Consider the following 27,438-nt stretch of genomic DNA (forward strand, 5'->3'; position numbering starts at 1 on the left):
ATGCACCCGTGTGATCTGAGGTGTGTCGTTTGAAGCTGGGTGCGTGGGGAAGAAGGGGCTCCCCTGTGAGGGAAAGCTGTGAGGAGAATAGTGCTGATGCGGTCCCTCTCTGTGAAAGCAGCCGGGTAGCACCAAGTGATGCCACAGCAGGACACCAACTAAATGAAAAGGCCTAAAAAAAAAAACCCTGCAGCCAGCGAGAAGCTATCGTAGATGACAGACAAAAGACAAGATAAAAGATGAACATCTCCTTCTTCTCTTTCCACTTCTAATCTGGAAATGGCTTGCATGGAAATGCGGCTCATACCATACATGGCAATGAATAGCCTTGAGGCGGGAATGTGTCCCACTTTGATGATGTCAGTGCTTTGAGGAGTGAGGGACAGGTCAGTGCGAGCGTCATGGACATCGGAAGCCTGTGGCGAGATGTCAGCCCGGCTCGGCCATCGCCGTGTGATGAGGCCTGGACAGACGCGCAGAGGGGGCAAACGTGGCGATGATTCAACCCCGCGAGGAGGGAGGCAGGCAGGGAGGGAGAGAGAGAGACAAGAGGGGGGAGGAAGGATACAGAGAGCACATGGCGAAGAGAAGACTAAAAGGAGAGGATATCGAAAGAGATAGGGCAGCGGGAGGGAGGGTCGTGATAGGGACAACAAATGGGGACTCTAAAATACACTAAAGATGGGGTGAAAGGAGAACAGCATGGAGTGAATGAAGCACGTTAATGAAAAGGGGTGCTGCTGAGCGAATGGGAATACAGCTTTTGAAGTGCTGAACCTTGCAGCAAATAATGACTAAAAAGGTATGACGACGGGAGCAGAATTAAAAGAGGAACAGGTTGACTGAATCAAAGTTGTGAAATGGAAATCAACAACAAGTCAACGAGATCATTTTGTGACCAGAAGAGGATATAAATGCCTCCTACAACACCCACATGTCGCCACAAGCAAAGCACACACTTTCCAGCTGCTCGGTAGCCCAGGAAGAAAACAAATGTGAGGTTCTCCTGCCTGCCGAACTCCCCGAGCGATCGCGAGCTGCTGCATGAATGCGAAACAGGGCATTGCTGAACAAGAGCGCATATCCTCTGCAAACTTTCTCTGAATAATTTAATGATCTGTATTTTAAGAAATCAAAGTTGTTTTTTCGGTTTTCTGTGCGATGGCATTTCAAGCCTTAAGCAGTTTGTGGAAGCTCCTTCATCTTCTCTTGTGATACAATTAAGTGTGTTTCACAGGATATTTCCCTTTTTAAAGACCAGTGTCCGACCCCAGTCACACCCCATTTCACTCAGAACAGGGATCTGAAAACGCTGTCAGAGAAAGTTAGTGTGTGGAAACGCGCTGTTCTTACATGTATTTATTTTGCTAAGACTCTTTAATAATTCAATACGAATACTCAAATAAGGAAATCCTCCAAATGACCATCTGTATTTCTTTCTAACGTGGAGCAGTGTGGGCGGGGGTCGGGAGGATGTACTGAAGGGAACGTCATGTGGGGAAGGTGTGGCGCTGACACCATGGCCATCTGGAAGACCTGTGTGGAGCCGAGGACCTAACGGTGAGAGCAGACTGCCACACACACACACACACACACACACACACACACACACACACACACACACACACACACACACACACACACACACACACACACACACACACACACACACACACACACACACACACACACACACACACACACACACACACACACACACACACACACACACACACACACACACACACACACACACACACACACACACACACACACACACACACACACACACACACACACACACACACACACACACACACACACACACACACACACACACACACACACAGGCCTGAGATCAGGTGTATGTGCACGGAGAAACAAATAGGGATTGAGTACTAGTCATATTACGGATTACGGGTGTGTATGGCTATTTAAAAACACATATCTGTCAGCCGTCTGGAAAATGGGTTGAAATAAAGAACGTCTGAGGAACGGTGACAGATGGAGAGAAAATGAGACATCGCACGTGTGTCAGATCATATTGACAGGGGTGTCTCCAAACAATAGTGCTGTTCCTTTGATATTGCTCACAGGGCCAGGAGCCATGTGTGTGCATATGGCACAGAAAGCCTATCAGGAAAGGGCCAACTAGCTAGAATCCTTCAGCACAGGGGTGTCAAACTCACATTTCATCACGGGCCACATCAGCATTATGGTTGCACTCAAAGGGCCGGTTGTAACTTTAAGACTATATAAAAAAAAATACATATATAAATATTTAATATATATAAAATAATGTATTACATTATTGCCTCTGCATTGGATTATTATCGGATAGGTTAAAAACTTCATAATTAAGTCTGAATGCAGAAGTCTCGGGCAAATAATTGCAAGTCTCTTCAGTGAGAATGTCACAAAGCCAAATTCTGAAGAAAAAAAGTTTAAAAAAAAGTGACATTTTGGAGAAAACACTTGACATTTAAATTCTGAGGAAAAGGCAAATTCTGAGATGCATTGTGGGACATGTAGTTTATGGGCAACGTGCTTCTGTAAATCGGCATGTAACCGTATAATACACATATTATATTCTTTCAGAGCTGTTGTGGGGCCACATAAAATGAAGTCACGGGCCGGATTTGGCCCCCGGGCCTTGAGTTTGACACCCCTGCTTTAGCATCTTTATTTTAGAGCATGGGTTCCTCTGACGGGGTTGAGTAAGCCAATGGTAAACTTGCTGTCATTTCATTGGCCAGAAGGAGGCATAGGCTTAGGACTAGTGAAGGAAAACTAAGCGTTGTGTTGGCGTTAGACTCGACACTGGAGATACGCAGAGAGGCCAGCTTCTCCCCGCATGCCAGAGTGGAAATGGAGTGAAACATCACAGACAGTATCAGTAACATCAGTACTGCTGCTGAGAAGGCTCCTTATACTGACGGTCTACATCAGAGAATTAATCATTGGGTTTCGGCTATCATGACTGACAATCCTAATTTCTTGTCCTTTGATATGTCTCCAAAACCCACAGTTTTATTATATTATCATGGTGTGAAATAATCATCTAAATATAAGAGCTAATGCTGACTTAACTTACTCGTGTATTCATTTATTTGATTCAATTTGTTTATCCATTCACAGGAATAATTCAGTTGTTTGTAGTTTGTAATATGCACCTCTTTTAAAAAATGTTTTTGCTTTGCTTTGCAGAGACACTTTGTTTTTCCTTTGCCAGGTTCACTACGTTTCCCTTTTTCTTCGCCAACATGCTGGAGTCAGCTTTTTTATAATAGTCATTTTGAAGCATTATTTGCTTAGCTTATTAAAATGATACCCTCATCTTTATTCCCTCAACTGCGCGTGTGCTATTTCACCAAAGCCGGTGTTTTTAATAACGTATTTGTGTAATTGTTCGGCTCTTTCCAACAGCTGAAGATTATTACACTTATCAGCTGTTCTTTCAATTTACTAATTGATTGTTTAGTCTATGAAATGCCACAAGAAAGTATAATGAACTACCATATCTCAGAGCCCAAGGTGACATAATCAAATGGCTTATCCTCATCTCAGCCACATTCTAAAAACACAAAGAAATTAAAGACAGGGCTTCAACTAGCAATTATTTCCATGGCTCAAAACAGATGCTTTTTGAGTCAGTTAATGTGCCGTCACATAGAAACATAGAAAAGCAACTTCACAGAGATTAAACAATTGATTTAGGTTCATCAACCAATCAAAAAATAATTCAGCTTATTCCCTGGTGTCAATGTATTGTGGTTACGGCTTTATTCCTGCACCAGAACTGCCATGGAGTACACAACAACCCACAATGCCATGCTGCGGTGGGTGTACCCACATGTATGCCTTGTGCTGTGCTTGACCGTTTCTACTTCTGGCAAGTTCCTCTTTGCCGTGATTACACCGCCGTACGCCTGTTTAGAGCAGGTCCCTCTAAGACTGGGTCTATCGCTTCTTCCCGTGTTGTCTATTGGTCAATGCGCACACTAACACGATCACACAAAAACACACAAGCATACGTAAACAAATACACAATGAGGCCCCATGGCTATATAACCACTCTCTTTGCCTCCAATATAATATATGTTGTTTGTTTGCTGGATCTGAGCAGACCAACAGCATTACCCTGATGCAGCCAAGCGGAGCCTGTCTGGACACACACTCTGTCAACGGCAGTAACCGAGCACGACTACTGCACTGCCAGAGATATGGAGCAACAAATCTATAGCTCTCACACAATGGGAGAGTGTGCAAGGTGGTATATCTAGCTGCAATATATGATAGAATTTGATAAACAGCGAGGGTCAGTAGGTAGGTCAGCACACCATTAAGTTATTTTGACATTTTTGATCCATTGCACCCAGTACTGGGACAAGGCACTGGGCGTCACCTAAGAAAGAATGGAAAGAAGAAAAACTGACTGGAAGCAAAAGGAAAACATCGGCCGTTTTCACTGCCGGAGACGAGCCGAGATAAAAGACATCGGATGGAGAGTCTGCTTTAACAGAATGCAACGAGAAACCAGGATCAGAAACGCACTCCCTCCAGGGAGACGGGATGGGCAATATGGAGAGGGAGAGCTGATGTAAAGCTGTGGTATGAATTATGTAGAGATCCACTAAACATAAAAACAATAAAAACATTTGACTTATTGCAATATTTTAATGCGATGAAATGTTGAATATCGAAATATGCAGTTATTGGATAATCCTTTGGAAATGGTGTAAAAATGGATGAGGTAATATTCACACTGTATAATTCTGCTTTTCACTATATCTAATGGTCTTCAGCTCGGTGAGTGGAATTCTGAATTGAATGGGGGAAGGTGAGGCCTCTGTTTGAGTTAACAGTTCAATTAAGGCAGCTACTGGATTGGTAAATAATATTGCTGAACAACTAAGCAAGCGAGATCAATCATCTGAATGACATTTGGCTGAACTGGAAACAACAGCATGTGTATGTACAGTACATTGTGTGTCTGTGCAAAAATACAGAGCAGAGGCCCAGACCAAAATGAGTTTTTGTATTAGACATGTATTATGTAAAGCTTAAAACTGACCTATTATCAGCTCTTAACTGTAAATATCTGGAGCTTTGTTTTCTGTAACGGCCCGTCTACACTACAGCGTCGAAAGCTCCAATCTGCCCATTCACTTTCAATGGGGTGACGTCACGTAGCCTCGCTTTTTCGCCGAACTGAATTGTGGGTAGCAGAGCGGTCCGTCTCAGGCGTCTCCGGCGACAGAAGTTGAACAATGTTCAACTTCTGACGCCGGAGACGCCTGAGACGCCGGAGTAGCCAGCGCCAGCCAATCAAATCCCGTTTCCCAAAATCTGACAGCTGAAGCCGTAGCCAATCAAACTGCGTCTAAGCTGGGAGAGATATCCCGCCGTTCATTTCTATATTTCAAAAAAAGTCGGAGGAGAAACTAACTATCGCCGTAGCAAATCACCCGGGTTTTGTATGACCAGACCCTCTTCACCTACCGGGATACAAACCGGAGGAACCAGGCATTGAGGGAGGTGGCAGAGACAGTGGGGGAAACTGGTAGGTTTTCGCCTGTTTGGGGAGTTTATATATATATTGCTCGCATAAAATCCCCGGGGTTTTTTGCTTTGTATGTCGGGGGCGGGAGATTCATGTGATTGGTTGTTGGCCGTGTTGCTTGAATAAAATCCCCAAGCTCCAGACACGCCCAGCTCCAAGCTTTTTTTGAAGCTGTAGTGTGGACGGGCCGTAAGACAAGGATTATGATGTGTGGGAGTCTGACATGTTCACAAGGGAGCAGCTAGAAAGTAGAGTGTAGGTCAAGTGTATAAAATCAAAGAAAAAATCTCCCCATTCACTGTGATAGACTGAGGGATACAGTAAGGAAACCATTGTTGTACACCCTTTATATCCTGGTGAGTCATGGCAGTTTCAAGATAACCTTATGTACAGTGTTTTCATTTAGATGCAGTACTTAACATGTGTGTGTGTTTGAGGGCGTGTGTCCAATGAGGCAGAAAGGGTGCCAGTAGCCTTTGAGTAAAGGAGCATGTGTCCGGCATCCACCGCTGTTGTGTTGGGTCACAGATGTCACCTGCTCCAGCAGCCTGCCCTGCACCCCTCGTCCTCCCGCACCACTTGTAAACAACACTACACTGGAGGGGGATACAAGCAGCCCACCGTGTTGTTAGCTGTTTGGATCGTATCACATTGTTTTCCGATTGAACTGTGGGTCGAAGAATAATCACAAGCGTCCTCAATGAAACAGGAGAAATGTTATCCACAGCTACTGGCTATGTTTCGTAGAAATGACCTTTGCCAAGAACTGACACTGCAAAGTTAAACTGAATTAAACACTGCTGGCTGCTGGCTTGGTGGCCTTAAACACGGCACATTAGCCTGGAAAGAAGCCCGGCAACAAAAAACATACTTATACGGATAATGTCAGCCACAATAAAAGTGTGAAACCACCATCCCACAAAATAAATCCACTACAACACAAAGAGGGGGGTGTGTGTGTGTGTGTGTGTGTGTGTGTGTGTGTGTGTGCGTGTGTCTTGTTGGTGTCTGTGTCAGGAGCATAGCGTCTGCTAATCTTTCAAAGGAGCACCCTTTCATTTGTGTGGTCATCTTTTGGAGAGGGCCTGAAATTCCTTTTGCATGCCTCACCACTTGTTTGCTCGAGAAGCCGAGAAAGCTTTACCGCAGGAATCCTCCATGGAGATTGCTGATGTGTGTATCTATCTTTCTCTCCCTACCACACACACACACACACACACACACACACACACACACACACACACACACACACACACACACACACACACACACACACACACACACACACACACACACACACACACACACACACACACACACACACACACACACACACACACACACACACACACACACACACACACACACACACACACACACACACACACACACACACACACACACACACACACACACACACACACACACACACACACACACACACACACACACACACCTGATGTTTCTTTTTCGGAGCGTCTTTAAATTACCACGCATATTATGGAAGCACTGCCGTGACCCTTTTTTATTATTTAGTGGGAATGCTGTTTACAGAATTCCAACTAACTGTTCTTCTACGGACAACATTTTTATTATTCCGCCGGTATTTTGGCCCTCTTCTTCTCCCGCATTGAACATCGCAGAAACTCTGTTCGAACATCAAAACGTTCAGCTCGGTCGGGAATCGATGGCTATTACTTTTCTCATTCATAACTTTCATAATTCCAGAGATACATCCCATAATACATCACATTTTTAACATTGAAGTCAATGGAGGAAATCTTCAGACTTCAACAAATCTTCATGCGACTTCAACTGCTAAATGTTCATTCATACTGTCACTCAGAAACCTCATTCCAACTTTAAAATGTTACAAATCTTTCTGACATTATTCGTGTTAAAATACTTTTAAGTCTGGTTCTTACTTTTAGAGATATTACCATTTGTTCAGACCTTGTTTTAGAGGTTTTATTCACATTTTAACATTAACTAGAGTGTGTGATGTCACAGCTAGAGGGTAAGAAATCTTGAAATGTGCCTTCAGATATTTTTTTTTAAACTGCCATAATTCCCAAACCCTACATTCCTGGGACATAATTTTTCATGATAAACGTAGGAAAACATCTCCTAGCTTGAAAAATGACAAATAATTAAGCAAAAATAATTCAACCAAATGACTCTTGAGGACATGAAGTGACAAAAACGTTCAACATTCCTCCATTGAAGCCCATTGTAATTTCAGGCAGATATTTCCACACGGTAGCAGCCGTACACCTTTAGTTAAACTGCCAAAAAGGCCACATTATTAACCCGAAACTACAGAAATATTACACTTCAGATACTCAACTTCCTTGACATGCTTCACTTTTTGAAATTTCACAGATATCTGTTACGGTTCTTCCACAAAACGTTCACATGTAAGAGGTGTATCTCTCATTCAGAACAATGGAAACCTGTGAACTCCACAGAGCTCGTTAGCTCAAATAGAAACACCTGTGCAACACGATGATGTCATCGCTCCAACTGACATGCTCAGAGTAGCAGACTTCAGATAGCAGTGTGCTAACAGTCCAGCCGTGAAGACATCTACGGGACAGTTTTGAGATTTCTTCAAATGCCGTTGTCATGGCAACACAATGCTCGCCTTGAAACACGGTTTTCTCATAACTTCAGTGAAAATACTCCAAACAGCCCTGAACTTCACAGGTTTGGTAACGATGCAACCATCAAGGCATCTAAGCGTAGTATAGGGTGTCATCAAATGCTGTTGCCATGGCGACAGACCACTCGCCATGAAACACAATGTGGCTGTAAGTCCAATCGACACGGTCCAATCGTCCCCCAATCTTCACTTGTTTATCACCGATCCATGCCTCAACAGCTCTACGCCAAATCAGAGATCTCACCATATGCCATTTCCATGGAAACGCATCCCTCGCCATAAAACAGGATGTCGCTATAAGTCCAATGGACACAGTCCAATCGTCCCCCAATCTTCACTTGTATATCACCGGTCCATGCCTCAAGAGCTCTACGCCAAATCTGAGATCTCACCATATGCCGTTTCCATGGAAACACATCCCTCGCCATAAAACATGATGTCGCTAGAACTCCTATGAAAATGTTTCAAAAGAGCTCAAACTTCACATTTGTGCTAACAGTCCAGCCGTGAAGACATCTATGGGACAGTTTTGAGATTTCTTCAAATGCCTTTGCCATGGCAACACAATGCTCGCCATGAAACACGGTGTTCTCATAACTTCAGTGAAACTGCTCCAAACGCCCCAAAACTTCACAGGTTTGGTAACAATGCAGCCATCAACGCATCTAACCGTATTATGGGGTGTCATCAAATGCCGTTGCCATGGCGACAGATCATTCGCCATCAAGTTAGTTCAGAAGTTTGCAGTTCAAATATTCTGCTGCTTTTCCAAGCCTTTTTACTTTCTTTTCTTCTCTCATCACACATTCAAGCCCCCTGTGTTCATGTATAATTTCAATCTAAATTCTTCACTTTCTTCTTACACATTTCATTTTAATCTAAATTCTTCACTTTACTTCTTACACATTTCATTTTAATCTAAATTCTTCACTTTCTTCTTACACATTACATTTCAGCATAGCAGTTTAGTGTCAGCTTTTCAGCATAAAGCATTCCCCCTAGCAATTTCTTCAGGAATTGCATTCTCTAGTTCCTCTTAATCTCATATGTTTACAGGCTCAGCGGCCGCCCCCATTCCACCATCGCTCCCCCCCCACATCACAACTCTGCCTCTCCAGCAGAAAGAGACAAGTGGTGGCATCCGGCCTCCTGTGGAGCCCCTCCTGCACCCCCAGATCAGGACAGGACCGCATGGCAGGCTCCTGCTAAAGGCCTCTCGTGCCCTTGCCGCTAACCAAGTTCCCTTCCTACCAACTGTGTTTTAGGGTAACAGTTGTGGCTCGAATACTTTATGATTTCTAATAAGGACAAAGGTGTCAACATGCTTGAATAAATAGCTTGCAGGATCATTAAACAGCTTCCAAAATCCCCTCCCCTATAACTTCCCAAAGTCTGAATGAGATGCAACTGAATCTGACAATCCAAATAATATGCCCTCTTCAAGCTGTGATTGGTCAGGTGTGGGAAGCTGGGAAAGTATCCAGGATTTCTGCACACATTCAAAGAGAAAGTCACTTTCTGGTAAAGAAAGCAATCAGGTGGATAATGAACTTGAAAATGTAGAATAAGAAAACGATTTGGTGCAAGAATGATATACGTGCTGCTTGGACAAAGTTGGCCGATGTTTTAGCTATTAAAGGCCTTATTGTCTTTCCTTGACAGCAGGCCAAGATGGCACCTAGAGGGTGAATCATTTTGTGCTGGCTGACATAAGCAGTTCATAAACTACGGTTTAAAGTTAAGTGCTGAAGGTTAACATTAAGGAAGGGGTTCAAAATGAAATGGTGATGTGAAACATAGTGATTTTCTTGCTTTGCTTGTAAGAAACATCCAATGACATGAAGAGGGTTCAGTCAAGTACACAGAGCGGGGCACTAGGAGTGCGGTGTGGGGGCCTGGTGGGGCCTGGTGGGGGCCTGGTGGGGGCCTGGTGGGGCCTGGTGGGGGCCTGGTGGGGGCCTGGTGGGGGCCTGGTGGGGGCCTGGTGGGGCCTGGTGGGGCCTGGTGGGGGCCTGGTGGGGGCCTGGTGGGGGCCTGGTGGGGGCCTGGTCCCCAGTAGGGATGTTAAGATGCACCGATTTGCATCGGCATAAACGTTGAAGATGCGAGTGTACCGGTTGAAAGAGTGCACATCGGCTACAGTTTGGGTTGAACTCGCGATGCATCGATTGTAGCGTCTTTGCATCGGTAAAAAAACGATTCATTCATATAAAATCCCCTCATCCTGTCAGCACTCAGCAGAGACGACCTTTGATCTTTGCTTCGCACTACGGAGGCCGAGAGTCTCAGTTATCAACACACACGGAAGTCGAGGAGAAAGAGAAACACAGCGCACCGAAAAATACCTACAAATCAAACGTTTGGCAACACTTCGGATTTTCAAGAAAGACGGACAACTTGAAAAATCGATTGCAAATTGTAAACGATGCCGTGCCGCTTTAAAGTACACAAGTAGTACGAGGAACGTAGCGACGCACATAAAGAGGCGACATGGGGTCTGCGGCTGAAAAGAGAAACCTGAAAGTTAGACATATTAGTTCAATCACTCAGTTAGGTGTTCTGTCAGAGAGTGGTGTTTAGTATACAGCAGCCTGTGACGGCCAATAATAGTTTACATGTCTTCCTTACTGTAAGCAGTTAAACCTGTTTGTGAAAGGTTATTTTCTTTATTGGTCATATAGAAACCACTGCTTTCTGTTCACTGGTGAGTTAGCCTCTGAATGAGAGTTAAGCACATCAGGCTGGCAGCTGATTGGGCATTGCACTATGGTAGCTGTTATTTGCACATTGTTAATCATGGGCAATGCATCCTTACATTGTTTAACTGTGAGGTTTTATAAAATTGTACTGTACTCTGGAGACAGAGAACACTACTACACTTGTCAAAAGGCCAGTTTGTGAAAGGTCCAAGTGTTTTGTTTTTTTAAGGTAAAAAATAAACAGCATGCTAGTAGAGAGAACCAAATATGTAAAGCACTTTGTTGTTAATGTATGATTTGCTGCATATAAGGAATAAAACAAAAATCCTCTGTCGTACCATATTGAATTATCATTATTTTGCATCGTGTTGAATCGCATCGTATCGCATAATGTTGAATCAAATCATATCGAACTGTATCGCAACAGGGGTGTATCGTATCGCATCGCCTGGTGTTTCAAAGGTATCGTTAATGTATCGTATCGTTGGCAGCGTATCGAGATAGGGCTGCTCAATTAATTGTATTTTAATCGCCATTACGATTTTGGCTTGCAACGATTACAAAAACAGCGTAATCGAAATAAAACGATTATTATTATTTATTTATTTTTTGGTTTTTCAGTTGAATTATACTTAAAGTTCAGGGTAATCAACTGTTAAAAACATTTCTTTTTTCAATAAATGGATGTTTTCAAAGTAAATGGATAATCGTTTTTAATAATCGTGATATCAATTATTGACCCAAATAATCGAGATTATGATTTTTGCCATAATCGAGCAGCCCTATATCGAGAAGCGCATCGTATCGGCCTCAGTGATGGAGATGCACATCCCAGCCAGGGCTTCTAATCCCAGTTAAGACAAGCCCGGCAGGTCAGCCGCCACAAAGGAGCTTGGTCCAGTGTTAGTGGAATTAAAGCAAAGCCTCTGTTGTTATGCTAATCCACAAGACAATGATTATCTGCAGGGCAACGTTGCCACGGTGATAAACATGGCTAAAGAGTGTGTCAATTAGGACGCCAATTGCCAGAGGGGAGCAAAGAGGGCGGTGAGGCTGCTGTGAAGGAAAAGGAGAAAAACAGTGCAGAAGGCTTTTTGTTATTTCAACCAAGTGGATGGGTCAGTTTTCAAAAAGAAGGGTAGAGATGAAGCGTGACCATCACAACTTGACCTTAGCTTGTCCAACTCCACGCACTAAAGACTTCCCCACTTTATGGCAAAAGTACAAGTACTAGAACATTTAATAAACTGTCAAATAGTTTTGTTATGTTTCCTACAGAACATATAGGGCACAATTATGACTATCAACATGCTGTGAATACAATGATGAGTAAGTATGCCGGGTTGGTGTTTGCCTCATTCCTCCTCTAATGTGACAGCACGGCAGTTCAGGTGGTTGCACTTTTAGTTTTGTTCAAGCATCAAGAGTTGAAGGACAACCATAACATTACATTCATCTATAATTAATAATCCTTCATTTACTCCATAAATCAAAGTAGGAAGCCAGAGCCCTCGACGAGTGTTTAAAGCTCTTCGATGAGTTGATGTGCCAACTTCAATTCCTTGCTGTTGTCAGAAGATCAAAGAAAAGAACAAACCAGGCTATGGGAGGCTGCTTTCCGTTTCTGGAGCGGCATGTCACACAGCTATTTTACAGATGCATATTTGAAAAGCTGGTAGTGCGGCTGGCATCACACGAGTGTCTCCTTCATCTTCTTCAAAACTAGCTCCCAGACAGACAGAAAGTATACATGCCTTCATGGTTCAGAGTACCTACATCCTGTCAATCCAGTTTTCCGGCACACTTCCCTGCTGTTTCCTTAAGGAATGTTTCATGATTTTTCTTTGGCATGTGGTCAGCCACTTGCTCTCTTCCTCCCTTCCTCTTCCCTTCTGTGCGCATCTCCAACAGCATAATAGGTCTTGGACTGCTGTGTCATCTCAATGAGTCCTATTAGGGGCTCTTATATCTGACTGGCATGTTGTTATTGCTTTCCCAGACCACAGCTAAAACTGAGGAATGCATCTGCCAAGCAGGCCCATTAAAGTCCCCTCTGCATTGATGGCACTGGCAATGAGGAGCATGGGGCTTGTGGTGGAGGCTGGTACACTACAAAGACAACGTGAAAAGAGAGGAATGAGGGGTGGTGACACTGTGTGATGCAACACCCCTGGGGCTACATGACGGGCATGTCAGATGCAAATGGTCTCATGCTGGTTTGCCAAAGGCTTTGCCATTGGTGAATGCCAGTGCTGTCACTCTGATACATACTATAGGGGGGTTGAGGGACTTCAGAGTGCGTGTAGAGGCAGCAGGATGCAAAATAGAAAACATGTTGATTAGGTTTGTGCTCCTATAGCTATAGGTTGCATTTTGGATCCGGTTGCCAGTTCACTCCGATGCTAAACGATCTCAAATGAACCATTTATTGCCCCTCGTTATTTATTCGTTTAGTTACATGATGGGGGATTTGGACGAGTTCAGATTTGATAAGTGGATTGGATACTAAATCTCGATTCGATAAAATGCTAATGAATCCCAACCATTGTGCTGATGAAGCTCGTTTATTACTCTTACTGGGAGCTATGGCTGGGCTCTGGCTCTGGCTCTGGCTTGTCTCCATGACAAGATGTGAGAAGGACTCAGCCAGAAATGTCTCTGTTCTTGGCTGAGATGAACAGCATAGTGCTGCAATATGTGTCCTCCTATTAAATACAAGTTGTTCATTTTTATGGATTCCATTATTCTACCGTTTGTTTGATGGAATTAATTAAATTTTTTCAAAACGGTTTGGAACGTTGTATGCATGTTTTAAATCCCAAGGGTCAAACTAAAAAAACATTATTGAAAAGTCTCATTTTCGCTTACATCCCTTCTGAGAGCTAAGCGCAGGATTTGGTCTCGTACAAAAGGCCCGTCACAGTCTTGCCTTGTATCGGTATTAAAGAGCATTGTGTTTATATCCCCATTCTGTGGACCAAGAAGCATCAAAGGGAAGCCGTCTCCAAAACAAACTCGCACATCCCAAACTGATAAAAGACCACACTATCCTCCTTCCCCTCAGACTGATTCTTCAAACTCTTGAGGCTCAGGCTCATGCTGGTACAATCACACCCCCCCCCCCCCCCCCCCATGCAACCAGCTAAACCATAGATAGGCTCTTTCTGACTGATGCTTCAGCGACACTAGATAACTCTTAACCCTCTCCTGTATCAGTCACTAGCTCTGTGCTGAGAGAGATTGTAATCCGCTCGACAGATGGTTGAGGTTGTTGTGCAGTGCCCCAAAAGCAGATAAAACACAGGAAGACGTCAGCTCCTCAGACATTATTTGGGAAACAATTCTTCCGCAACACACCGTTACCCACGGAACATGTACAGTTCAATTCACCCTCAACTCTATCGTTACGGTTTACACAAGAGTGCACCAGGCATTTCCACTTCTGCTATTACTCATGTTGTGATATGGAACTGAAAAATCAATCAGCCCATTTGTGATGGAAACCCCCGGCAACCGGTGAGGTGTGGGTTTGTTTTGAAAGCAAAAATATATCACATGAGAAGCATATAATGCATTGTACCTACAAACAACTTCCGTCTGCATCGTACAAGAACATGTGTATTGATACTGCGGTACAGAAGAATGCAACATCTATAATGCAAAGCCTGCGGCGTTAGAATCATACATCTGTTTTACAACTCAATCAAAAACTGAAACATTGGGATTGAGACTTCTGTCACAGGGGACTGCTCAATACTGAGACGTGGCATGAAGCAACACGAGAGTGAACATCACCGAGTGGTCCAACGGGAGATATTCCCACAATCATCTTAATGGGAGGCTCCTGGAATTGTTTCAAGTCACATCTATTAAGTTAATGCATCCTTAAATCTATACTTCAAATGCACTGCCAAAATATTGCCGATGTGATGCTTTGTCCACATTTGGCAGATCTAGCGTTCCGTGGTCGCCTCTTCCGCCGTAGAGTAAGCAAATTGCAGCGATATGGAAAAATGTCAAGTCATCGTGCAAGGATCACGGTTGAACCTGCCTTTAGCACTCGGGTCATCCATCAGTTCGCACAACCGACATATTGTATTACATCTCATCATCGTAGGATAATAAAGAAAACGCATCATGATTTCCCCCCGAAACAATGCTGTCTATGTAATGACCGGATATATGAAGCTCAAATGCTACATGATTACTAATGAACACGCCATTCACAGTTATCTGGCTATAATACGACCCTGATCCTTCGCTGATGTGCTCAATTAAATCCACCTCGGCCTGACAATGAGTTGTGAGAAACGCACTCAAGAGAATAATCCACCCTCAGATACTTTTTGAAAAGCATCAATACGGGATGAACAATGCACTCCAGGAGATATTCTGTGATTGTTATAATAACGGTTTTGTTGTACCCGCTTCCTTTCAACCTTCCTCCTCTAAATTTGACTTTGGTTAGTGATTTCCGATATTTCCCAGAGTGCTTTTCAACAACTCTTAGAAAACTGGGGAATATATTGGTGATGTTGGGCTAGGCGTAGAAGAACAAAATTGACTTGACGCATGTGTGCCGGCAGTGCTTACATGCAGGTTGTTCTGTAAATGCACAGTGTCTGATTGCCACCCTGCTGGGTTGCAGCGGGCCATGCTGAGCCAGGTGACGGGACTCCTGCAACGGAAATCCAATCAGGCCAATCCTCCGCGATCCCTCACAATCCCCTCAGTACACCGCCAACAATCGGTAACACACACTGCACATTCCACACATACACATACAATGAACTCTTTGATGGCTACGGAGATGGACACATGCACATAAACCATCTCACCTCCTCTGAACTTGGCAGAGATATAGGGGAACTTAGTGCTAAGCTAAATAAATCCGCAGCCGACCTCACATGCTGACCTCGCAATGGAGTTCACAGAGATAAATGTGTATCAAAGGTGTACCGCCAAAATCATCAACCCCCCCCTCCATTATATAAACAAACCCTCCAGGAAGCAGGCCTGGCACTGGTGACATGAATAGCCCCCTGCCTGTGAGAAAGATAATGCACGCCTTTCATCGTGGTCCAGGTCCCACTTTCCAAGGGCCTGAACCCTCGCTGGGCCTGTGGGGAGGTCACACACAGGCCGCCCAATACTGGCTGGTACTGATGGATGGGAAAACCACGGGCTAAATGGAGGCCTTTCAAGAGGCCTTGTGTGTGGATAGAGGTGGAGTGGGAATTTGGGCTTCCAGTGAAAACGGAATAATATCCACAATGCCGAGTCAAACCTGTCACACAACCTTTCTACCCGAGTGTGGGAAATGCACCCATTCTGTCAGATGAGCTCATAGTCCTTTTTCTATTCCTCTCTGTGTGCGTGTGCGTGCGTGTGTGTGTGTGTGCACATTCTGTTTTCTGGATGCAGAATTAATTTGGACTATTGTCACTGTGAACTTAATGGCCAGCATATGGTTCTTTGGCTCACTTTTTGGAATGTCTAGCGCGTGTGTGTGTGGGGGGGGCTGGAGGGGTTCGGAGTGAGGTGGGGGATCTGACTGCTTACGCCTCAAGCTGCGCAGCTGTCCCAATTACTACCTCTCTCTTCTCTCCTAATTTCCCCTTCCATACCCATCTGCCTCTTCTACCCTCCGACTCTCTGTCCCTTCCATCCGTATAGTCGCCACTATGACAGTGTGTACTTCCACCATGGCTCCAATGCTAGAAAGAGCCCTTAAGAGACGAAGTAGGTTAAGATCCTGTTTTAAGTGTGATGCTGTGGGGTGTGTAAGACCTCGACAGTATGGGATCTTGTCATGTGGCTGAGCATTTTTAGCGGCATCCCTGAATCCCTCCAGCCCGCTCTGATCCTGGCCTGAGCCCGGGGACTCAGAGGGGCTGACAAGGCTGTTTGATGGGCCATAGGCACTCGGCATCAGGGGATTGTGGAAGGGTGGTTAACAGGAAGAGGGGGTTTGTTTGTGTCCCACAGTGAGTCCCTCAACAGCTTCTGATGAGCTACACATTCTCAGTGTGTGTCATACCCATGTGAATAAAGTTCCTCACACAGAGGAGGCACCACAAGCTTCATTCTCCTTGTTCTTGGGCTGAGCATTCCCAGAGATACAGAAACAAAGTAGCATATGCAGTATAAAGACACAAAGATATACATACATATATAGACACAAATTAATGCAAAGAAACACAGGCGGGTTTGCAACGAGGGACAGTGAAGTGCTATTGAGTTGAAATGAGAAAAAAAGGGGAAGGGAAATGTAAGCGCTACATGTGGATGGGTACATGCCTATTTCTGGACGGCTCCGATGAGCCGAAAAGAAATGTCGTAAGACCCACTTCCCAACTCAGGCTGCAGCAGCAATAACTCCCCGAGATACAGCAAAAGCAAGCACACAAACGAGCGCACACACGCACAGCTACACATCCTCTCTGGGAGTGCATTGCCGGCTGGGCGGCCTCCCTGCAGGGCCAGACAGAGCTCTTTGAGGGAGAGTCCAGGTCAGGATCTTTGACTACCCTGTAACCCAAACCCAATTTATTCTCACAAATCCTCCAACCACCCAGAAAGCTGAGACTAAGGCATTATGTGATCTAGATCCAGTCTCTACACAAATCCAATCTGATGTCACATGGCTCCCCTTCTTCCAAACTGCCTTTAAACATTCAGCAGAGTATCTAGATGCAGAGCAGGTAGACAAGCAGCGAGACATGTGGACTGGCATACAGCAGGGAAGGCCTTCGGGGGCCTTTCTGTTTCTGCTGCCGGAGAATGCTATCAACCTGGATCAGGCTATGCAGCTCAAGCTGAGCTTCAGCAGCCTCCCAGCCCAGCTCCATGGAAACCTGCCCCACACTCGCCCTGTGATTGGCTCCTACGATCACTAGACAGACACTCTGTCTTACAATACAGATAATAATGGCCCTGCGGAAGGATGAGAGCAGGAGAAGAGTGATGGCAGAAAGGCCTTTTTCCTACAGACTGTGCCCTTTAGAGACAGCGTGCTGCAAGCCTATGAGAGACCATAGACTACAGGTATGTTCAGGCTCATTGCACGCAGCAGGTTAGCTCTAAAGTACCTACTCTGAAGCACAAAGTCACTAAGATTCTCCCAAAGGGCATTATCATCTTAAGAGGTTAATGATTATGTTCTCTTCTCTTTAATAGTGGCTTCAAAGCCTAGAGGTTATGTCATTCTCACATGACAAATGCAATCCACCGTTTATATTTCTTGTCTTGGTTGGGCGTGCGTCTATCCATATATAATTTCAATCTTCCTCAAAGCAGATTGCTAAAGCTTCCATTCAACACATTCTGCTCTATTTACACTACAATGTCCTGAATAGGGCTGCAGAAATACGCTGCACAGAGATTAACAATACTAACAAGACAATGCTTCCAGATGAGCCGCTCTTTTTCTTAGCATTGTTACTGCCGCTCGCTACAAGCATTGCCATGTCTTGCATAGCCTCTTCACTTCAATGCTCTTTGTGTTTGGGGCCCCCAGTCTGAGAACATGTCTTCAAAATATGTTGTTTGTTTCCTTCATAGCTCTGTTCAGCCTCCTCTTCTTATTCCTTTGACGTTTTCTGAAAACAATTGATATATCTGGGACAAAAAGGGGCTGTATGAACAGCACAGTGAAGACACTATCAAGCATACACACACACTTTACAGTGAGCCAAAACACTGAGCCTTGAAATTAGAATGCAAACGGAGGCACTTGCTGTGCAGGTGACAGGCTGGTATTTCAGACAGAATTCAAATGAAAAACAAATCCAAGCTATTTCAAATAAAACTCCTCTTGGCAGTGGCTTGCTGCGCTAAACCAAACAGAGAAATGGAGCTTGCCATGTGACAAATGTGCACGGTGTTAAATACAGATAAAACTAGGAAATGAGTCACCGCCCATTTTTGCTCACTGCACCGCATCTAACCTCTTTGGCAGAGCAACACTAATATGTTTAATGAACTCATTAGTCCAAAATGAAGACAGACAGTGGCATGAGGCATGGAAGGTGGGAGCACAAAGGGCAGAGGGAGGGAAATGAGAAAGCAGCTCAAGTGAGAAAGTGGGGGTCTAGAAAGCACATCTCCTTTATTATAGATGCAGTATCATGTGTTTCAGGAGCGACATGGAAGCGAACACAACACGTGTCCAATGCAATCAACTCACCGAGCAGAAACAACACAATCTGGTCCTTCTGCACACAAAAACCTCAAACCTGCCAAGTGCATTTCTGGGGTGAGTTTGAGTGCTATCACTTTAATTTAAGTGCTTCATCAGAATTGCACAGCCTGAAATGAACTGCTCTAATGTCTTTTTTTGCACTTGGCCGATATACATGGGTCCACCCGTGGCTATGCCTATTCACCCAGGTGAAAGCAAATTGTTGCCCAAGCTTGAGTCACTCTGCTTTATGTAGAATAATTAGTCTCTGACCGTTTGAAACGGTACGTATTCAAACGGAGGTGTATCTAAAGCAGCACATTCTTCTCAAATCCAAGATCCCCCCGCCCATGGCATGGACCGATATCACCGCAATATATATGGCTGTTTACTTATTCATGAATGGGAAAGGGCTACTAAGTCAATCAATCTGCTTCCAGTAACCCAGGCTGGCTGTATTAGATAACATTAATGATGCATCGGTTGTCCATGGGTGCTGGGTTTCTCCCTTGTCAGCGACTACAATGCAAATGAGAACACAATGCATATTGGCTGTAAATGGATCGAAACTCAAAAGATAATTGCCACCCTATGAGCTAATAATTTATCGTCAGACAATATGCTGTCAAGAAAATAAAAGTTGAAATATCACCTGTAATATCACCTGCTGACATTAAGTGATATTAAATACTACAGCGAAAAGACTCAAAAAGCCATTCGTCATCACAAATCGATGGCATGTGAAAGCAATTTAATTTCCCTTTAATCCATCATATAAGCAACATACATGCTGCAAGTCTGAGCTCATGACAACATTGCACCCCCCCCCATCATATACTGAGAGTTCACAATGTGAGTTTTGGAGGCACTTGTACATCACGAAGGCATACATCTTTAATCTAATGGCACTCCTGCTGGGAGTTGAACCACGAGCCTTACCAGCACTGACGCCAGACTTCATCAGTTGAGCTACACTGAACACAGGAGCACACACACCGCCTGTTATGCTGCCATGTATTTTCTCATAAGCTTTGTAAAGTGTGTGTGCTAAAGAGGGGATGGAAAGCAGAGACCCAACTCCCTGCTCCCTCTAACTGCCCTCATGTGATGAAGGTGAAGCTTGGACCACCGTTTTACCAACTTAATCACACATCAAGGGCCTTTATTATTATTATTATTACACATTAACCACACCTCCAGATACTAAATACAAACACACGCCTGGTTGTGGTGATTATTACAAAGCATTTCTGATCCTAGCAGAGCACCGAGGCTGAAACACAGGCAACTGCTTTGTCTACTCGCCATACATAAAACACATTAAAGGACACATACACTTGTCATGGACACCTCCCTATGTCAAGTGTCTTTATTTATACGTGGTGTGCAGTAGTGGAGGACAAATGCATTAGCTTTTCATTTAACGGCGAGAAACTAATATGTGCCCACGTCAAACAGACAGTTAGCATATAGGCTACACGCCTCTAGCACTGTTGATGCATTTAGCCTTTAAATAACGGCCGCCAAGTTAAACCAACACTAAATGCATTCACACTGCAAGGTTCAGGTAATGCTGCGGTTCTTAGAAGACGTTTCCGACTGACTACCGTTGTCTTTCCACGGATACATTGTAAATTGTTTTGAACATACACACTTGCTTTTTCACAGCGCGAATAAAGCAACAAAGGATAAACGCGGGGTGGTTTGAGTGGATATATTGTATCGAAGAAGCAACTGAACACCCCCCTGATGCACAGCAATAACATCCGAGTAACGGCGCTAACATAACGGGACCAGAAATTCCTTCCTACCGTGACCGCTATTTGGTCACCGTCATCTCAGCAGCGACGCAGTCAACAGGCCGGGATGTAGTGGGGGAATCTGAGCCTCCGTAGCTCGTACATTTCCACCATGCAGCAGGGTTATCATCACCTACCTTGACATGATACACCGGCTTCCAGCGGCATCCGACCGGGGCTGCGGACACCGGGTCTGACGCAGCGGCAGCACAGATGTGTTGCTCCAGAAAATTGGGTAAAAGGCTGCGGCGGAAACAGGAACTGGGAGAGCTGGGATCTGTGAATACGGCAGGCTGCTCTGTGGGGATCTGCTGGACGGCCGGTGTCAACGCAAACCAGAGAGGGGGGAAACTTAATATCCGGTCACACCTTTTCAAATGAATACGATGTGTGCAACTCGCAACAATGTTTCTGTTGTCAACAACTAATTTGGTTTGTGTTTTTGCCACAGTTGATTGTGGTATAATTATATTTTTGATTTCATATTGTCTTTTTATCAAATCATCTGAATTTAAACTTAATATGAAATGTTTTTGTTTTGTTTGGTTGAGCTTAATTTAAGTAGTGAGCTTTTTTATGAATGGTTGTGAGGTATATTTGACGACTTCAACCTTTGTGTTTGAGTTATTTAATAGCTACAAAATAATAAATAATAGGTAATTTATGCAACTTTTTTGCCAATTTTTTGTTGAAATTTCTACATAAATTCAAATGAATTCCCATTAAACATCTATAATATGAAACATTTTGTGTTATATGGATATACAAATAAACTTGCATCCATATTTCAAATAAATGTAACCTTTGGGTAATTTATTTTGAAGGCACGGTGCTCTGATTTCCTGTCTGTTACTGCCTGCCTTGACTCCTGGTGGGAGTGGGATGGAGTGGAAGCTGCAGTGCGCACACCAGTGTCAGGTTGCTGTACTGCAGTCGGGCTGAAAGACAGACGAACCCTGTGCCACCAGGGTGATGGTGGGTACAGCCCCCCCCCCCTGAAGGGTGACACCCTGCTTGACCTTCACTGGCACAGCATCGCATGGCTGAGTCTCTTGGATCTTATGTACCAAAGTGCCTTGAGTCCTCACTCATATCGAGACCGAATATGTTACTTTTCATTTCCCAAGAGCAGCACTCAGCTCCAACACTCAAGTTTTCTGGCTGTTAATCCACTTTTTATCAATATATTAATCATACATTGAATATTTCTCACTTGAGTGATAAGGGAAACCAAATATCTTTGATATCCAATGTTTTTTAATCGTGTTTTGGTAAACTCGGGCAGTTGGGAATATAGTGATACGGATGAAGCAGTATTTTTTTACCCTGTCGATGAGACTGGGGATTTACAATAGGCTGTGTCATCACTCAGATGCTCAGATTAGACAGATTTTCCAAATTATGATGTCAACATTTTACATTGAGCTGTCAGTCAGAAAGGTTTCAACATCTATCTTGGTGTAATCTAATTGTTTGGACGAAAATGTTCTCATACATTCACATTATGTGGACTTGGGGATACAACAGTTAGAGCAAGTGACCAGGGAACGCACATCATTGCCACGTTGTCTCAAGTGGAAAATATGTGTGAGGTAAAATCAGACTGAAACTGAAAGTGCTTTCATAATGAGAGTGTCTCATTTCAAAGCCTGCCATTTATTGAACTGTGGGCGTCAAAGACAAAAGAAAAGTCAGAACCACCATTCACAGAATATTGAAAAGTAAAAAATAAAACGTTCCTGCCACATTATATACTTGCTGTAAGATCAATTACAAGATTTGAAAAAACATATGGCAGAAACATACCGGATGTCAACTACACTGTGTTTGTAATTACAGCAGTGAATTTCTGTTTCCAGCAGAATTAAAGTATAACTTATGGGATGAATACCAGTTTTTCTTTTATGTTTACAAAATTATATTTACTGCTCTGCAAATGTCAGCTTTTTGTATTATTTATTAATATTCTGTAAAAGATGTTGTTGCAAAGCTCATTCTATTTATGTTTGTAAATCACACACTACCTGAGTGGACAGGGCTTCTGGAGGAGTCATCAGATACACAGCGATAAATCACTGCGGTAAACGCCGGATGTAATCAAGCTCAGCAGTCTTCCTGGGGCCTATGCTACGAAGCTGGTTCAACCTAACCTGGATATGTTTGAGTTAGCCGGTTGGCCTAATCCAAAACATACGCGCTCTAAACGGTACTACGACCGTCGACGCTGGTTATCAAGTGGATCGCTCAAGCCAGCCGTGTCCTATCTAGTTAGATGCGCGTTCACATGAAAGGGGTGGTATCTGGAGCATTCGACCAATCACAAACATGGAGAAGCGCACTGACAGCGCAGCGTCATACTTCCTGAATGAAAAGTGAACTTTAATACTAGTCAAAAATGAAGAAGTTAAACTTTAAACATCCATGACTTAAACACTTTATCCAGGATAAAAGCCTCAGAGCTGCACCTGCAAGGTGAATACAGCTGGCAAAAGAAAATGCGTGTTTGAACAGGTTTATGATATCACTGCCCCGTCTAAAAGACGATCTGACTTCAATTGCATTTGTCTCGAGTGTTTCGTCAACTTAATGTGTTGCTTAAAATAATACTTCTGCATACAGTATGTGACACTGTGAGTGTTGCACGGCCAGATACGGCTCAGCTGACTCAGATAAGGAGATATATGATACATTATGAAGTGATATGCCGCGGACTGTAGGCTAATGTACTCTGATCCGGTTACTTATGTTGTGGCCGATATTTAAGTAAGCTTTCTTAACGCTAATGTTATAATAGTCAGATTGCTCTGAAGATGGGAGGTGATATTCTATTAATGTTCACGTTCACACAGTCGGTGCGACGGCAGTTTTTCTGTATTTCCTTTCTCCTGTAATATGACTTGATCGCTTTAAACTCCGCACACTGAGCTCTGATTGGTCAGCAGGCGGTGCTTTCACTGAGTTGAGCTCTTAGCCTGCAACCTAACCTGGTCCCGACCAGGTTAGCTGCTTAGCATAAGTTACCATGGAGATCTAGCCTGCTAAAAAGAGAACCAGCTTCGTAGGACCCCCCTGGTCCAGGGGGGTATACTACGAAGCAGGATTTTCGCTTAGCCGGCTAAATTCAGGGGAAACTCCGGCTTTCCCCTGGAGACCTGGGGGGTATACTGCGAAGCAGGATTTTCGCTTAGCCGGCTAAATTCAGGGAAAACTCCGGCTTTCCGGTCATCCGAAGCTGGTTCTCTTTTTAGCAGGCTAGATCTCCATGGTAATATATGCTAAGCAGCTAACCTGGTCGGGACCAGGTTAGGTTGCAGGCTAAGAGCTCAACTCAGTGAAAGCACCGCCTGCTGACCAATCAGAGCTCAGTGTGCGGAGTTTAAAGCGATCAAGTCATATTACAGGGGAAAGGAAATACAGAAAAACTGCCGTCGCAGGAAAGACGGCCGGCAAAAATCACCGACTGTGTGAACGTGAACATTAATAGAATATCACCTCCCATCTTCAGAGCAATCTGACTATTATAACATTAGCGTTAAGAAAGCTTACTTAAATATCGGCCACAACATAAGTAACCGGATCAGAGTACATTAAGTACAGTCCGCGGCATATCACTTCATAATGTATCATATATCTCCTTATCTGAGTCAGCTGAGCCGTATCTGGCCGTGCAACACTCACAGTGTCACATACTGTATGCAGAAGTATTATTTTAAGCAACACATAAGTTGACGAAACACTCGAGACAAATGTAATTGAAGTCAGATCGTGTTTTAGACGGGGCAGTGATATCATAAACCTGTTAATGTACGCATTCAAACACTTGTTCTTTTACCAGCTGTATTCACCTTGCAGGTGCAGCTATGTGGCTTTTATCCTGGATAAAGTGTTTAAGTCATGGATGTTTAAAGTTTAACTTCTTCATTTTTGACTAGTATTAAAGTTCACTTTTCATTCAGGAAGTATGACGCTGCGCTGTCAGTACGCTTCCATGTTTGTGATTGGTCGAATGCTCCAAATGCCACCCCTTTCATGTGAACGCGCACCTAACTAGATAGGACACGGCTGGCTTGAGCGATCCACTTGATAACCAGCGTCGTAGGACAGTTTAGCGAGAGTGCGTATGTTTTGGATTAGGCCAACCGGCTAACTCAAACATATCCAGGTTAGGTTGAACCAGGTTCGCAGTATAGGCCCCTGCTTAGTCAGTAATACACAGTTATGGTTCAGACTGCATGGCATTCATTTGATGTACTCAACTTGATACAGCAGAAATGTTCATTAAACTTGAAAACGACTCAACAAAGATGTTCACCAATTGCTTGTTGGTGTCTTTTCACTCTAGTTTAAGACATTGTGTTGCAGTAGCTTTCTTTGAATGTGACTAAACACCTTTTTAAACATCATACATTGACCAGTTAGGGCCAAGTATGTTTTCAAGCACAACAAAAAGAGAAGCCAAGGACGGTGTGTTTGAGTGTGCTGTGAAACAGTAAACAGGCTTTCAGGTAGTAATTTGTTGCCCTTGAACATGCAAATCACTCTCCGTGAACTACTGCATGTGGATGTTTTTCCATCTCCTTTTTCAGACTCACTTGAGAATTGAACCACTAAATCAAATTCATAATACCCAAAGGCTTTTCATTTGTTGTTGTTGTTGTTTCCCCCCATCCATCTTTGAAAAAAATATCCAGCATGCCTCTGAGAGGTCTCACTCCGCGGCGAGGAGCTGAATCACAATAACAACCACCTCCTATATTTGGTACACACATATTTTCCGTCTCACGTAGCAGTCTCTTACGGCTGATGCAGTAGCGCCTTCATGTGGTGCAGGGGCCACAGTGCAGTGTCTCTGAGAGGGGAGAGGATGGGATGAATCAGCCTGAATCATTTTCTTTGTAAGAGTCAGTTAAAAGAGGAAATATGACTCAGAAGACCTTTCAGTTTGGTTTCATCAAGCATGCTTAACCCCTTACATAAATGACTCATGGTTCAAGAGTTCATTTATATTTGTCGCTGGCACACATGTATGCAGAACACCAACTGTACGTGCACTGCTACAGAGAAACATGTGCACTCACAAGTTCACAACCCTCACAAGCACACAAGAAAGAATGTTATCACTCAGCTGTGATAGTCTCATCAGCGCCGTGTGGCAGGTCGATCTCTGCTGACCTTCTTCTCTTTGCTGACCTTTACAGATTGAGACACTGAGGAAGAGTTTCCAAAAGAAGAACCTGTGAACTGTATTCACCTGAAGGAGAGCTGGAGGGGAACAAACAGAAGCAGCATGGAGGATATGCAGCACCAAAAAAAAAAAAAAATCAGAGACTGTAAGCAGGCTCGCACAAATGCATTTCAGGGGTAAGAGTCACTTTTCATGCTTCACGAAATGCATCTCATGCTATGACAGAAACAAAATGGAACATGATAATTAAAATCTCATTAGAGTATCATTAGAATCTCATTACCATATTAATTTGTAACACTTGAGAAGGAATGTATCACTTGTTACAATGTATTCTGTGCTCCCAAATATCATGACATGTGAGACATTTAAAACGTTTTAATGAAGAAATAGACTGTTTAATGCAGTATAAGATCTTACATTCATGACGGCAACATCCCTATTTCAATTCTGGCATGGGAGCTTTGTGGTGGAGCATCTTGGGGATTGGAAAATCGTATTAATTCACGTAACATGGTTAGCGACCCAGGCTGTTGTTAGCTTCAACTCTTGAAAAAACAACTGCTCATGGAGTTGGGTTATTACTCCAAGGTTGAAGATTATAATATTAAGAATGTTAATATTGTAAGATTGATTGTTATTGGGTCACCTGCACTGAGGTGAACTATAACATCAATGATGTACTTTTAATGTCTACATTACTTTTGAAGCTTATCAAAATTAGCACCACTTCCTGGCTTCGATAGATTTTTATTGAGATATGACACAATCTATTTTTACATTTTCAGTATTATTGTTTTCTGTGTATAGTATTACACAGTAAAGAGTGATGGTGTCATTGACTTATCTCATTGCATTATTTAATAGAGAATTACAGTATGACATGATGGATACTATACACACCATATTGCTGATAGTTGATTCAGCCTTGCCTGCATTATTTAGAGAACAATTTCAGCAGTGGAAGTCTGACTGGTCTGGCCTCAGTAGCAACACCGTAAATAAATGATGCCAGCCAAACTGAGTTTATTTGAATACAAATACTGGTGAGTGAGCTGTGAAAATGTAATAAGAAAAGCAACTGGAATACACAATCCAAAAGTCTTGATATGAAAATATAATAAGGATCTGTTCGCGGTGGTTTGTTATTAAAAGTTTTAATGAACTTTGGCATGAGCTTAGCACAAATAAAACCAATTCAACATGCAATATTGACGGGTCGGGGAGTACCTATTATATGTTTAAGCAATAGCAGAAGATTTATAATATGATTTGATTAATTATGTGCATAGAAATAGTAGTGCCTGCTGTTAATGGTTTAACTCTGGGTTTGAGGACAAGAGTTCTC

General features: G+C 43.5%; 1 protein-coding gene across 2 annotated transcripts in view; it reads right to left on the reverse strand.

Annotated features, from left to right (window-relative positions):
• fut8b (fucosyltransferase 8b (alpha (1,6) fucosyltransferase)) overlaps nucleotides 1–21,268 on the reverse strand; it is a 103,127-nt gene extending 81,859 nt beyond the window's left edge. Inside the window, exon 1 of one of the 2 annotated variants that reach the window (XM_034076273.2) lies at nucleotides 21,043–21,268. The gene's annotated coding sequence lies outside the window, so the exon portion shown is untranslated. Of the gene's footprint in view, nucleotides 1–20,917; nucleotides 21,008–21,042 lie in introns of those variants that run through there. The other variant, XM_034076274.2, reaches the window with a different exon arrangement.
• Between the last annotated feature and the right edge of the window lie 6,170 nt (nucleotides 21,269–27,438).

The sequence above is a fragment of the Pseudochaenichthys georgianus genome, chromosome 24 (assembly GCF_902827115.2).
Source record: "Pseudochaenichthys georgianus chromosome 24, fPseGeo1.2, whole genome shotgun sequence".
Lineage (NCBI taxonomy): Eukaryota > Metazoa > Chordata > Actinopteri > Perciformes > Channichthyidae > Pseudochaenichthys > Pseudochaenichthys georgianus.